The 12,815-nt window shown below is 35.8% G+C and overlaps 1 long non-coding RNA gene across 1 annotated transcript; it reads right to left on the bottom strand.

The window, feature by feature from the left end:
- Positions 1 to 1,335: 1,335 nt before the first annotated feature.
- Positions 1,336 to 12,123, bottom strand: LOC102474480 (uncharacterized). The gene is made up of 2 exons (XR_003546709.1): positions 11,983 to 12,123; positions 1,336 to 1,399 (listed from the first exon to the last, which is right to left on the bottom strand). It is a non-coding gene; the product is annotated as an uncharacterized LOC102474480 (long non-coding RNA).
- Between the last annotated feature and the right edge of the window lie 692 nt (positions 12,124 to 12,815).

Below are 12,815 nucleotides of genomic sequence, written 5' to 3'. Positions count from 1 at the left end.
CTCTATTATTGATATTTTTATTCTGCTGTTTAATTTACATGTACTTTCTAAATATTCCTATTAATAAAACATTGAGGGACCAGCAGTTGGTGTAATGGCTATGTCGCTGGACTCCCATGTAGTCAACTGCAGTTCAAATTCTGGACCTGGTGGCTTAAACTCATGCCAGGAGCATGTGTGTGAGTGCTCAAGATCCCGAGAGGAGAATGGAGGAGAAGGAATTGCAGCGTGGCCATACCCCCTTGGGGGTGATTTCTTGCTTTCTATCTCTCTCTTTCTCTCTCTCTGTCTTTCTGGCGAGTACACATACGCCATAGCAAGAACCTCTCCAAAAATGTAAAAATAAATAAATAAAACCTTGATATATGCTCCTGAACATTGTCATACCTTCCAAGGTGTTACTGTTGATGAACTCAATATGAATACCTGGTTCAAGTGTCTTGATGTCCTGAAGAATAAATACCCTAAAGACACAGTGTTCTACTCTTGAACACAACCTATTCATTTGGGTTCCTGATATATACCCATTTTTTTCTCACATCAAGAAACTTGATATTTTCTGGGATCAGTGGATAGTGGAATGGTTACGTTGCTAGACTTCCATGTAGTTGACTGTGGTTTGAATCCCAGACTTGGAGGATTAAAACTCAGTATAAACTCATGTGCACATGTGCCCAAGAGCTTGAGAGGAGAATGAAGAAAGGATTGTGGCATGGCCATCCCCCCTATGTGGTAATTTCTTACTTTTTGTCTCTCTCTGTCTTTCACAAGGACACATGCCATATAGCAAAAATCTCTCTAAAAAAAAGAAACTTGACATTTACTCCTGGTCACTAGTCTAAGCTGTAATTTAGTCTAAGCAATGATCTTTGATATGTGGTGCTGCCAATTAATCAAACTATAATGATTATTTTGTTCAAAAACTCTGGGCCATTGTCCACTAGGCACTAGATCAGAAAGTGGTCAGAACTTATAGATCAGAAATTGGTCAGAACTTACAGATCAATGAACACAGAATAAAAGTGCACTAAATTCCCCTAGATATTGGGACTTTAGTTGTGGCCTTAATACACAGTAAAATTAAACCATAGACTTTCTGTTATTGTCCCAAGTTTTTACTACCAGCCTATGGTAAAGACCACTTACGTCATGGTTAAGACCCTGCAGATTATGACTCATTTATTTAAGAACAAAGACTATCCAAGGGGATTCTTCTTTAAAATTAGTAGAGTTCCTGGTACATATTTTGTTCTCAATGAATCGTTATTAAAATAATTGGACGATTGACATTAGATAACATTGTGCAAAATAGGTCACAGAATTTCATTTACTTACAGTTTAAGATTTTCAGTCATAATATTGAATTTGTAGAAAGAGGACTATCATATAACTTGCTCTTCTAAAACAGTAAAGAACAATTAATCATTGTTAGTCAACAATCACTTATATTGTGCCTCAGTGTTATAATGGATTCGTGGGAAAGTCATGCATTTTTGCATAGAAAAACAGAAAAAAAAGTCATGACTTTTCTGACAACCCAATAAATATAATGGATATAATTATTGTGTGTTTTTTTATATGGTTTTCCTTAGAAAAGCAATTGTAGATACAAATAAGTTTTTGTTATGTGAAATAGGACCTGTTTTTTTCCCCCTGTTGTACATAAGAGAAATTTATGTAGACCAATGCCTTCATTGGATAACTTTAATAGAAATTAACTAGAATAGTAAGTATCCACACATATCATTTTATTGCCCTTTACTTTATAGTGCTTTGCAGATTGATACTTTGTTTTTCACAGTTTAAAAGTTTGTGGTGACCTGCATTGAGCAACACCAACAGCTTTGTTTTGCCAACAGCATGGACTCATTTAGTATTTCTGATATTTTGGTAATTCTCATAATATTTCAAACATTTTCTTCATCATTACTTCTGTTATGGTGATCTGTGATTAGTGATCTTTCAAGTTATTCTTGGGAGTGTTTTGGGGCTTCATAAGCTGTACTCATATAAGATAACAAACTTAATCGATACTTAATTTGTGCTACAATGGCCAGCCATTTTTCTACCTTTCTACCTCTACTTGGGCCTCCCTTCTGCCTGAGACTGAACAGCATTGAAACCAGGCAACCAATTAACCCCACAATAGACTCTAAGTGTTCAAGAAAAAGAGTCACGTATTTCTCACTTTAAATTGAAAGCTAGACATGATTAAGCTCAGTAAGGAAGGCATGTCAAAAGCCGACATAAGTTGAGAGTGAGACCTCTTACACAGTTAGTAGCCAAGTTGTGAATGCAAAGGAAAATTTCTTGAAAGAAATGGAAAGTGCTACTTCAGTGAACATATGAAGGATAAGAAAGCCAAATAACACTCTTGCTGACAAGGACAATGTTTTACGGAGAGAGCCAGATAGAAGATGAAAGCAGCCTCAACAATCCCTATAGCCAAAGCCTAATCGAGAGCAAGCCCTTAGCTCTCTTTAATCCTATAAAGTATAAGTAAGGTGAGAACATTGGTGAAGAAAATTTGAAGCTAACCTGACAGATGTTGGTTAATTGGGCTCAAGGAAATAAACCATCTCCATAATATAGAAGTATAAGGTGAAGCAGCAAGTGTGCTGAAGAAGCTGCAGCAAGTTATCCAGAAGAGCTAGTCAAGATGATTGATGAGGTTGGCTACACTGGACTACAGATTTTCAATGTAGGCTAAACAACCTCATATTGGAAAAAAATTCCATGTAGGACATTCATGGCTAGAGAAAAGAAATCAATGTCTGTTGTATGAATGTGTTCCACAAAGGTTCATATGTTCGAATTTGGTTGTATTGTGAAGGTATGAAGATGGCAAAATCTAACTGTGGTGCTGAAAGATGGGACATATTGGGGGGTGATTTGGATAAGACAAGGCGAGTATTTCCTCAGGATAAGGATCACATAATTGAATCCTGGTGGCTTTTTAAGAGGGAGAGTGACAGAGATATAAACACAGAGCTCTTGCCTTCTCTTATGTGATGGCTATGCCATTTCAGAATTCCACAGAGATCTCCACTAACTAAATGGCCCTTAACCAGATGTGGCACTTATCTATGGACCACAAGAATGTGAGTCAAATAAAACTTTATTTTTTTAAGTCACCCAGTTTCAGATATTTCTGTTGTTAGAAACACAATAGAGTAAAAACCTAGACTCAAAGGATAGGTTGACTCTGTTAAGGGTGAATATAGCTGGTAAACAAAAATGGAAGCCAGTGCTCATTTACCATTTCAAAAACCCTAGGGACCTTAAGAATTATGCTAAATATACTCTGCTTGCGCTGTTTAAACAGAACATTAAAGACTTAATGACAGAATATCTGTCTGTAGCATGATTAATGAGATATTTAAGCCTACTGTTAAGACTTATTGCCCAGAAAAGATTTCTTTCATAATATTACTACTTATTGATAATGTACATGTTCAACCAACAACTCTGATAGAGATGTACACAAAGAGATTAATATAGTTTTTATGTCTGTGAACATGACATCCATTTTGTAATCCACAGATAAAGGAATCACTTTGACTTTGAACTCTTATTGTTTAAGAAATAGGTTTGGTAGGGATATAGCTGACATAGGTAGTGATTATGCTGATAGATCTGGACAAAGTATGTGAAAATATTCTAGGAAGGATTCCCTATTCTAGATGCTATTAAGGGCATCCATGATTCATGATAGGATGTAAAACTATCAATATTAAAAAGAGCCAGGAAGAAGTTGATTTCAACCATCATGGACCACTTGGCCTTCAGGGGTTCAACACTTGAAGAAGTAACTGCAGATGTAGAAATAGCAAGGGAAACAAAAGCAGAAGTAGAGGCTAAAGATGTGGTGGAATTGCTGCAATCTCAAGATAAAAATTCAATAAACTAAATGTTGTTTGTTATGGATGATGAAAGAAAGTAGTATCTTGAAATGTATTCTTGGTAATGCTATGAAACCTGTTGAAATGAAAAAAAATAGCATATTATGTAGATTTAGCTGATAAAACAGTGGTAGGATTCAATAGCACTAACTGTAATATTGAAATAAATTCTATAGTGAGTAAAATGCTATCAAAACAACTTCTCATATTACAGAGAAATACTTCATAAAAGAAAGAGTCAATTGGTATTGCCTGTTTGATTGTTGTTTTAAGACATTGCCAAAACTACCTACTTTCAAAAACACTATCCCAGTCAGCAATAGCCATTAATATCATGACAAGATCTTTTTATTTAATTATTTTATTTTTAATTTTTGAGAGAGGTTTTTGTTATAGGGCACATATGCTAGGTGGAGAGAGAGAGAGAAAGAGAGAGAGAGACAAAGAAACAAGAAATCACCCCCCAGAGGGATGGCCATGCCCAATGCCTTCTCCTACATTCTTTTCTTAGGATCTTGGGCATGCACACACATGCGCCCAACATGAGTTTTAAGTCACCAACGGTGGTACTTGAATCATGGTCAACTACATTGTAGTCCAGTGACGTAATCATTACACCATCTGCTGGTCCCAGGACCTCTTATTAATTAGAGAGACATCAACTAACATGATTATGGGTATTTTCTCAGTGACACTTACCTTCTTTACCCACTAGTTCATCCAAAATAAACATCAACATTTCTGTGTCTTCTTTTCCTCCTGGTCCTCCTCCTTCTTCACCTTATTGTCCTTTAATTGTTGTTATTCTCATCATTATTATTATAGTTGTTCCTCTTGTTTTAAATCCTTATCCTCCTTTTCTTTTTCTTCTCTTTCACCTTCTCCCTTGAGTCCACTTTCTTAGTGGTAATAGAGATATTGGCCACATACTATAAAATGATTTATCTTTTTTTTTTTATTTGATGGTGGAAAAGTATGCATTTAGAATTAGCCAGTTGGACTCAGTTTAGATGATCTCAATCTTGTTGACAACATCCAAAAAATCATAAATCAAGAGCCAGTTGCACATATGCCTTCTTCTCTCCATCAGGCCTGATTAAAGTGCTGACAATTCGGCACATTACTTACTATCTTTGTGTCCCAAATTCCTCATTTTTAAAATAGCAATGCTAATAATATAAATATCTTATAAAGTTGACTTTATGGTTAAGTAAGTTCACATGACAAAGTCTGTAAAAGATTTATTATATCATTAACAAGTGGGAATTAAAATTGGAATTGTTACCAAGAACACTACATGAAGTTTATTTCTCAAAGGTTCTGGGAAAATTCTGTCCCAGGTCCTCAAATATTTACCTTTCAAACTTCTCATCATTTCAGATTCAATTTAATTTAGTTAAGACATCCATTAATATAATCAGGAACATTATTTTCCTCTTTTTAATTGTCAAAGGGCATGCTTATTCACCAGAGAGAGACAGACAGATGGAGAACCCCCTCTTGATGGACCATGGTCACTCTACAAGCCCTTCTTTTCTATTTCGTCATCCTGTTGGGATTTGGAGCCTGCATGCACTTAAGCCCAGTGTGTTTTTCAAGCTGCCAGGACCAGGATTTGAACCACAGTCAGCCACGTGGGATTTGGCTCCTTTAACTACTAGATTACCAGACTAGCACCTTAACCACTATTTTTCAAGAGCTAAGTGTATCTCAAGAATCGTTATTTTTTTTCTTTCACACATAATCTCAATAATCTCCTAAATAACTATTATTTTGCTGATGAGTGCATGATAAGTCAAAAAGATAAATCATTTTATAGTATGTGGCCAATATCCTGTTACCACTAAGAAATAGAATCAAAGAAAGAAGTAAAAGAGAAGAAAAAGAAGAGGAGGAGAAAGATTAAAAATAAGAGAAATAACTATAACAATAATGACAATAGCAACAATTAAAGGACAAAGAGGTAGAGAAGGAGGAGGGCTAGGAGGAAAAGAAGACACAGGAATGTTCATGTTTATTTTAGATGAAATAGTAAGAAAAGCAGATAAGCATCACTGAGAAAATGCCATTAATCATGTTGGTTGGTGTCTCTTTAATTAAGAAGAAGTACTGGAACCAGCAGATTGCCTAATAGTTACACTGGACTCTGGTGTAGTTGATCATAGTTTGAGTCCTGGACTCGACAGCTTAAAACTCACGCCATGTGCATGTATATGTGTGCCCAAGATCCTGAGGGGAGAATGGAAGAGGAGGGATTGCAGCGTGGCCATCCCCCTGGTGATTTCTTGCTTTCTGTCTCTCTGTTTCTGATTCTTCAGCATGTTCACAACGTGCCCTGTACAAAAATCTCTCTCTCTCATACAAATAAAAAAAAAAAAAAGAGGTCTCTGGGCCAGCAGGTAGTATGGTGGTTAAGGCCCTGGACTCCCACATGGCCAACTGTGGGTGGAATCCTGGACTTTGGTGGCTTGCTTTCTCACTTTTCCTTTCTCTTTCTCTCTCTCTCTCTTGTCAAATTTAAGTGAGTAATAAATAAATAAATAAATAAATCTTTAAGAAAATGCTTTTTTAAATTAAGACGAGGTCCCTAATAATTGCAACAGATATTTCCCTTGGGATATAATATCCCACCTACTATCGGGCTTTATTGCTCACCACTCTGCCCCTTCTGCTGTATTTCTTACCACGGTCTAAACCAGCATCCTACCTATTCCTGAACTTAGCAAGAAACTTTTACCCCAGGGCCTTTGCACCTTTCTCTCCTGCATGGACTCCTTTCTTCAGATATCTGTATGATGAATTATTCTCTAATTTCCTTAGGTGGTTCAAATATCACCTATTAAAATACATCTCTGACTGTACTAAAAACTGTACTCATATTCTTTAGTCACAGCTCGCCCACTATAATCTCTTTCATTTTTTTAGCACTATTGTTATCCAATGAACTAATTTATTATGTGATGAAAAAATACTTTATGGGTCTGTCTCAAATTCCTCATTTACAAAAAGTGATGATGATAATAATAGAGATATCTTATAAAGCTTCCTTAGGATTAAATGAACTAACACAACAGTAAGGGGAGTGGTATTTTTTGTTGTTCACTGCTTTATTTCCAGCACTTACAAGAATTCCTTATTTAAAAAGATGCTCAACATGTTATTTCTATGAATGAATGATCTTATTTTATGCCAAACATTGCTTTAAAATTTTACATATATTATCTCATTGAATTAAATGAGAACTAGTACCTAAAATTTTCTGCATTAAGCATTTTTATTATTTGTATCTTACATTAAGCAGTCACAAAGATGTTAAATATTTTGTGCCAGCTAGCTAGGATAACCATAAGATACTGCACTGCTAGTAACCATTACAAAACATGGATCAATATCTAATAGCTAAGTTGCCCAACACGGATTTAAATTAACTAATTCCAAAGCCAGTCTCATTACATCTTTCCAGATGTTGTGTCATAAGATTCGACTACATTTCATCCCTTACCTGGTACAATAAGCTCTAAAATATCTATTGTCCTCTCTGATTTGTAATTTCTGAAACTAAATCTCAGAAAAGTTTCACCCCTGGAACGGAAATTGAGTTGTTTGTAAGAATACTTCTGTCCTTAAACAACTCAAAGAAAACTGAGAGCTGAAATGAAGGATGTTGATCTATATATTTCCTCAAGGTTTTCTTGCCTTAGAGTTCACTCCATCTCTTGGAATGAAACTATTCCACAATGTAATGATTTAAAACAGCAGTGTTTCTTTCATATTCTTAGGTAGCTTTTAATTTGTCCACTTATTCTGTGAATGTTCAACACAGCTTTTACCTGTCTGTAATTTAGTATGCATGTAATTCATAAAAATTACATATCTAGCTACTTGCCATTTAGGACCAGAAAATAGATTCATTATTCTCTGAATTTTCCACATCAGATGTAATACCAATCAATAAAATGATTAAAATATCCACACTAAAGAAAATACCACTATACGATTAACTTAAATTGATTAAAAATAAAGGAAATATTATTCTGGCTGCCACACCACCTTTATTACAGCCCATTGTGACTAGCAAGCTTAGAGAATTGGATTATTGTACACCAAGTTTTTTTAATACAATCCCTAGGAACATTTAAAACTAGCCTGGATGAGGTATTATAAAGTACATTGAAAAGAATAATATTGCACAGGCAGATTTATTTAGATATAATAATTAATTTTTCATAAGATTTTTTTCTAATTTTTAAAGAATAATTCTGCACGTTATAATGTGCCTACTATTTTCAAAATTTACATGGTTTTTAGTAACTAGGGACTGTGTAATTTAGGTGAGTGGGAGAGAGGAAAGCTTGGGACACATGCTTTACTACTTTTTTCCAAAAGAGGTTTTTAGCAACCCTTGATTTTTTGACCTTATACCTTCTGCTGTCTACCTTCTTCCTCAGTTTATCCAGATACAGTTTAAAGGGAAGTGGACACCCCCAAATGACAAAGCAAGTTTCTCCATACTACGGGAATTTAGGTGAAAGATGCAGAAGAGGTAGACATACCATTGTCTTTCATCAAAGAGGATAGTCAGTCTTATGTTTGCATGCAAGTTCACAACCACAGAAATGACTGTGCCCGCTGAAACCATGAAAAATAATCTCAGTCATCAATGGGAGCAGTTATGGTTGTTCCTTGCCTTTGAAAGATTGTTCTGGAACAACATTAAAACTCTCTTAGTGGACCAACGGCCTCCCACATGGCCAAGTGTGCATTTGAGTCCTGGACCTGCTGGCTGGAGAAACATGCTGTGTGTGTGTGTGTGTGTGTGTGTGCTTTCACACGTTCTCTGTCTCTCTCTGTCTCTCTTTGGCAAGCACTGTACTCTGTGACAAAAATTTAAAAAAGAAACCATCTGGGAACCAGCAGTTAGTGTAATGGCTATGTCGCTGGACTCCCACGTAGTCGACCGTGGTTCACGTTGCAGACCTGGTGGCTTAAAACTCACGCCAGGCGTGTGTGCGTGCGTGCCCAGGATCCTGAGAGGAGAATGGAGGAGAAGGGATTGAGGCGTGACCATCCCCCCTGGGGGGTGATTTCTCGCTTTCTGTCTCTCTGTCTCTCTCTGTCTGTCTGGCGAGTGCACACGCCCTATAGTAAAAACCTCTCCAAAAAAAAAAAGAAAAAGAAAAGAAACCATCTGCATCTGTGGCAAAGTCATAGGGATATGAAAAAAAATAGTGAAAGTAATATTTAATACACCACAGTATTTTAGAAACATCAGTGAGTGTATGTAAAACACTTAAAAAAGAGTGTTTTGAAGAACATTTGCCTTTTTCTTCTTGTTGAAGAACTTAGGATACACAGTGAGCATTTCTTCAATATTATTGCATATTGTCATTGTCCTTTGAATCAACTTCTGACAGTTTTTTCTTTGTTCATTTAACATCAAGACATAGCTTCACGAATTCCTTTAATGTGAGATTTTGTTTTGCTTAGTTTTGCAGGGTCTTTTCCTCAGGGGCATCTTCATTTGCTTTTTGTTTGTTTTTGTTTTTGTTTTTCACAGCTGCTTTTTGCATTGATGTTGATGATGCCTTCATTAAGTTCCCAATAGCGTCGTATCTGGAGTCTCCTGAATGACAGCAATGTCAACATTTCCAAGATTAGGTGTAACTCCATTTACCCTGATGAATAATTTACTTTTGGTCATTTTTGTTTGTTTGTTTGATTCACTTTCAGTTTTGTTGACCAGACTCGTCCTTTGGTTATTTATTTTTACATGATGCTATAATGCTATGTAGGTTTATTACTAGGAGACAAAGAGACAGTGTGGTAAAATGCTCTGCTGTCTATGCAGGAACTGAATGATGAATGTGCGGTGACCAGTCACCGAGAGACTGAGAAAAGTGGTGTAACTGGCCACTAATTATGAGGTGTATCTGTTATTTGTGATTTGTGGACCAAAATGTAACATCAAAGTTTGTCTTTTATCCTATTACTCACAGTTGATATACCATAAAAACTAAAATTTGAACTATGTTTGTGAAGACTGTGACATTTCTGCTTATTTTAACAGTGGTAGCTGATATATGAAAATATTGGAACCATGAAAATCATGTGCCACCTGCTATATTGCTAGTTTGCTTAATATTACTGTTAATTCTTACTATGCATAACCTTTTTTTATCGGAAGTCTATTATATGCCAGGTATTATTTGACTCTTTCCAAAAATTTTCAATTTAATCCTCATATGAAATCAATGAGATATTATAATCTCTATTTTGTAGATGACAACACTGGGATAATTATGCTTAAGAGATTTTCCCAAGAGTCCTCAGTACATTTCTGGAACTAAGCAAATAAAATGTCAAAGCCTAAGGTCAGCTAAAGTTTCCTATAGAACACGCTTTCTTGTTTTATAATTATAAATCTCTCAGAATATAATTTTTCTTGGGATCAGAGGTTCACTTATTTACCACTGTATTGGAAAGAAGCATTGAACCAAATTAGAACTCATCAGACCAATAACATATATTACAGTCCACGAGTAATTAATTATCTTTTATTAAAGCTTGCTCCAGAATTGTTCATTGTGATCCTTCAAGCTGCTGTCATGAAAAAGTGGTTATGTATTTTTTTATCATAAAACATCTAACTCAAATTAGAGGAGGTGTTCAATGGCTCCCCAGAATTTGAAGTCTGTTGAAATGAAATTATTTGATTCTATTCTGTATGTCTCGAGTGTCCTACTTAGAATAGCACAGAGTGGAATGAATTCACGTGAGCTTTAATGTGCTGAGTCACAATGGTGATTCTGTCCTAAACAAATCTTCCTGAGACAGATATTTCAATAGTATACTTACCATTTAAATAATTATACCATGAAAAAGAAGGTATCAGAATTAATTGAATATTTTTATGTTTTATGTCTCATCTTGTTGATCTTTATGCTTTGGTTCCACACTTATATTTTTATGACATCTAAAATTAAAACATTCATTTTTCATAAATGTGGTTACATTTTTTTTAGTAGTGAACTTGTATTTGTGTGGCTTAATTGAATTCACTGAAACTCTGAATCACCTCAAACATAGTGAGGACCCCTGAAGACTGCCCTGTCACCCAGCCATTCCTCAGCTCACTGGTGTGTTATGCTCAGTGACAGACTCAGGAAGAATGCCTTGGACTAAGCTTATGGAAATGATAGATGAGTTTTGTTTCCTGGGTCACTGTTCTTGACGAGGTTATTTTTTTGAAATCGAGTATAAGAAATGAAAGTCAATAAAAGTGAAAACTTAAGAATAAATAAATAACATTGCTTAGCTTCTTTGCTAACATTTTTTTTTAAAGAAATCTATTTATTTACAGAAAAACAAGCACCCTCAGTAAGGTCTCATTTTACAATCCCTCAGTCAATCTCCAGGTCTCTCAGTTGGGCAGGATCATGACATCCATGTGTGTACCCCTTGTATACAGGTCAACTCAAAACTGAACCCCAATCTTCCACACATTGATGAGTGTTGAGCTACCACTGTGCCATCTTGGCTGGGTCAAATTTCATATTTCTTAAAGACAATCTAATCCATGTTCGTGATATGATTATTTCCACTGTTTGGAAATGTTTTCCTTACAAACTCTTTGGTTTTGTACTTTATACTGTGATGTAAAACTCCTTGTTAATACATGTCTCTTGATATTTACTGTCTCATTTAATAGATAGGACATGGTTATGTGTTATTTGGGTGTGTATTTAGTTATTTCCCATCCCTTATATGCTCTTGCAATAATGCTTATTATAATGCATACCTGCTTTTATTTTTATTGTAAGTTACCTTGTTTTGAAACACTATCAGTATAAGGAATGAAATGCTTGGGTGATTTAGTATTTTGAGTCCATTAAAGGATCCCTAATTTGGGGCACGTATGCCAGAGGAGTCTTATAGTTGTACTTCAGGGCAGCTGCGATGTTCCTGCAACTGCGTACAATTGTGTGAATGCTTTTAGGTATTTTTCTAGAGAGAGCTTTCACCTGGTTATCAAAAAGACTAAGAAAGATTGTTCTTATTAAGTCTTAATGTTATTCTTTACCTTATGTTACTTCTTTATTCTTAGCCAGAGAGTTTCTACCAATTACGTGCTGGCCTTCTGTAAGAAATTTTATCCAGCACAGTCCACCGCACCACTGTTCGCCCAGGGACATTTGCAGGCCATGCCTCCCGAACACTGGCTGAAGCTGTTCCACGCTCAGTAGCCTGTGTGCTGGATCAAAGTGTCCACCTCAGCCCACCCCTAAGGCATATCTTTGTTTACCTCATGGCCTGACCTCACTGAGATTTCAGTGTTCTGCTTTGCTTTAGGAAAAAAAAATTAAAAAAGTAGAAACTTAGTTATGTCAACCTTAGATTTCCTTTCTTTCCATTTTTATTAAAGAATTATTTTTATTTAAATTTATTTATTTATTTATTCATATTTAATTTGACCAGAGAGGGGGAGAGAGAGAGAGAGATAAAGGGAAAGTGAGACAGCAAGCCACCAGGTTCGGGACTTGAACCATGATCACCCATGTTGGAATCCAGTGCCCTTAACCATCATGCCACCTGTTGGCCCCTCCTTTTTTTAACATTTATTTATTTATTTATCTACTTATTTATTTTTCTATCTATTTATATGTTGCTGTTTTCAAGCCACCAGGTCTGAACTCATAAGGAATCAGCCATATTGGAATCCAGCACCTTAACCACTGTGCCACTAGGTCCCTAGCCTTAGATTGTATAAATTTGGCTACATTTATTGTTGTCCTTATTTTAAAGTTTATTTAGTTCTTCCATGACAGTGAGAGACGGAGATAGAGAGATAGATAAGGAGACTAGCATCCCCAGCAGTCTCATACTGTAATCCACTCCAGCGTCCCCAGGCAGCAG

Source organism: Tupaia chinensis, unplaced genomic scaffold (genome assembly GCF_000334495.1).
Source record: "Tupaia chinensis unplaced genomic scaffold, TupChi_1.0 Scaffold138854_1, whole genome shotgun sequence".
NCBI classification, from domain to species: Eukaryota; Metazoa; Chordata; class Mammalia; order Scandentia; family Tupaiidae; genus Tupaia; species Tupaia belangeri.
This window is presented reverse-complemented; position numbering and strand designations above follow the sequence as displayed.